The 2,796-nt window shown below is 35.9% G+C and overlaps 1 protein-coding gene across 1 annotated transcript in view; it reads left to right on the plus strand.

The window, feature by feature from the left end:
• Nucleotides 1–585: 585 nt before the first annotated feature.
• Nucleotides 586–2,796, plus strand: part of LOC106462707 — a 34,674-nt gene continuing 32,463 nt past the window's right edge. Inside the window, exon 1 of the mRNA XM_022390032.1 lies at nucleotides 586–660. The gene's annotated coding sequence lies outside the window, so the exon portion shown is untranslated. The remainder of the gene's footprint in view (nucleotides 661–2,796) is intronic.

Here is a 2,796-nt window from a genome sequence, read left to right on the forward strand (position 1 = left end):
CTATATCCAGACCATATCTACTATATCCAGTAACACACCATATCTGCTATATCCAGTAACACATCTACCACACCATATCTGCTATATCCAGTAACACACCATATCTGCTATATCCAGTAACACACCATATCTACTATATCCAGTAACACACCATATCTACTATATCCAGTAACACACCATATCTACTATATCCAGTAACACATCATATCTGTTATATCCAGTGCCGATAAGGCTTTGTTATGCATTGTTTGCGACTGTAACTCGTCACGTGCTTGGAAGATCGTAAGTAATATTCTAGTACGGTACCCTACTTTTCGGAGAATTATGTATAGTTAGGAGCATTCATCCCTTTACAACACTACATTTATAAGACGAGAGAAAGTAATTAATTTCTCGGTCAGTAAGCATGATTCTTCACGATAATAATAACAAAAACGTCAAACAACTGTAACGGCCTCTTTCTATATTCAGACAAACAAATGCACGAGAAAGAGAGTTTGTCTCTGACCAAGTATGTGATTTAATTTTTTCTTGTGTTTCGTGGTTCATCGAAAAGTTTAGAAATAGGGAAGGTTAAAGTGGAGAGTTTAAATGGGCTATCTAGCCTATCATTCAGAAACTTTGTTGATGCTAACTAACAGTACTTCGATACTAAAAGTAGTAAGTGACTTGTTTTGTCGTTTTAGCTTTTTTTTTAAATCGGCGAATATGGTGTCCTATTTTCACTTTCTATATATAGAGAGGAGGTTTTACGTTTTCTTTTATATTCTGATATATTTTATATTTAATTATCCATATTTTGTATATATTGCTGTCTAATTCTTTTTACATATTTCGTGTTATGCTATTTGTGAAGTTTTATATACAGTGAACTATTTGTTTACAATTGAATCACTATGAAAAAGCGATTTTAGTTATTTCCAATAAACCTATTATTTTGTAATTTTTCATTAACGTGTTCGTATAGCATTTCATTCATAAATATTTGCGATTTAACAAAAAATCCACTGTCGTTACTTTAGACTTGGTATAAACTTTGTTGTTATTACTTTATATTTATTATAAATTTAGTATTTTGTATTATTTACACTTGTGTTTGTGCAGCTAAAAAAACAGTATGAATTGTATTTGACTTAATGAATGAAGTTCAGCTCTGAGGGCCCCCTGCCATACAGAATTTGCCCCGGGCCCTCCAATTCTTCAATCCGGTCGTGCAGATGGTTAATTTGGAGTGTAGCCAGTGGTCAAATTACAAGTTTCTGAAATTAGCAATTCAACTTTGCAAATAATCATTGGTTGGCCTAGAAAGTTGAAAATCTGCATGATTTAGTTACTTGGATACATGTTTTTACCTATTGCATTTAAGATTGTTGTTGCTGATTTCTTTGTGAAATCTGCACTCTGTCCACCGCGCGGAATCGAAACTCGGAATTTTGCGTTATAAGTCTGTAAATTTATCGCCTTCCCTCCGGAGGACATGCATGTAAGATTAGTTTTCATTTGGTTTTTCCTCCTGTTGAGAGTCAATACAGAACTTATTTGAAAAAAAAATCACGAATTGAATTTCAGTTTCTTCTCTTGTATACACTGAAACAGTTGTTCCGAAAGGCTTATCAGTGCTAAGCCTGATACACATACTGATCTAGAACTAACGAGTTTTGGTTCAGCAAATTATATGTGAACCACACAGAAGAGAGTATTTGTGGGAAAACTAATTTTTGGCCACTATGTATTTTACCCATTTTAATATAAGCCTCAAAATATTATTCATACATTTACGTACGAAGAACGGAGTTACAAAATTATAAATACACGTGATAGTGTAGTGCACACCTATATTACTTATATAGGTATTATAAAAACAACATAATAAATCGAGTTCATTGACCCTTGCTTTTGTATCAAGTGCTGAACCTGAGGTTTTGACGCGTGAAAACAATAACAACAAAACATCTAGATACAATAACTCTGATGTGACTGCGACAGCTACAGCAATGATTGACGTATTGTGTGCAATTGTCGTCAAGTTGTAAAAATTTTGTCCATTTCGGTTGCAGTTCTGACTTCAATCCGTGGTGTTATTAGGCCTTCTATTACAGTTTACGCTTTGACATGGTCCATTAGGCCTTCTGTAACAGTTTACGCTGTGGCGTGGTCTATTAGGCCTTCTGTAACAGTTTACGCTGTGGCGTGGTCCATTAGGCCTTCTGTTACAGTTTACGCTGTGGCATGGTTCAGTTCTCCGCTTACAAACCCATCTATCTATATATGTATCTAATGTTTGCTTTTCACGCATATACCGATCTCAACCAAACTTGGTATGCATTATTAGGGGAGGACATCCGTAGGGCCACGTCGAGACTGGCATAGGGGGTTAGCATTCTTAGTAGAAGTCATTTATAGGGCCACTGACATAGGGGGGGGGGGCAGGCATTTTGTACCTGCCCCTCTCCCCATGTCACTTCCCGAGGGACTCTATGTGTTTCCCTTGCGTTGGACGCGTACCTTAGCTAGTAGCCATTAAAATCGCGATACCATTAAAATATGGAAACAGTAACGACAAATAACCATTTCAAATTCACTTATGGCAAACATAAGTTCCGAACATTAGAACACGATAATAAATAAAGTGATATGAAGTAAGTACAGGCATAAAAATACACATATTTCACACATAAACAACGTAAACAGTTTGTACATTTAAATAAACATGAGTAGGAATTCTGTTTCTGATAAATCAATGCCTTTGTTTTAAATATATGCAGTGGTGGGATTCAGCCGGTTCGCCCCGGTTCG

This window comes from Limulus polyphemus, unplaced genomic scaffold (assembly GCF_000517525.1).
Source record: "Limulus polyphemus unplaced genomic scaffold, Limulus_polyphemus-2.1.2 Scaffold1230, whole genome shotgun sequence".
In the NCBI taxonomy this organism is placed as follows: domain Eukaryota; kingdom Metazoa; phylum Arthropoda; class Merostomata; order Xiphosura; family Limulidae; genus Limulus; species Limulus polyphemus.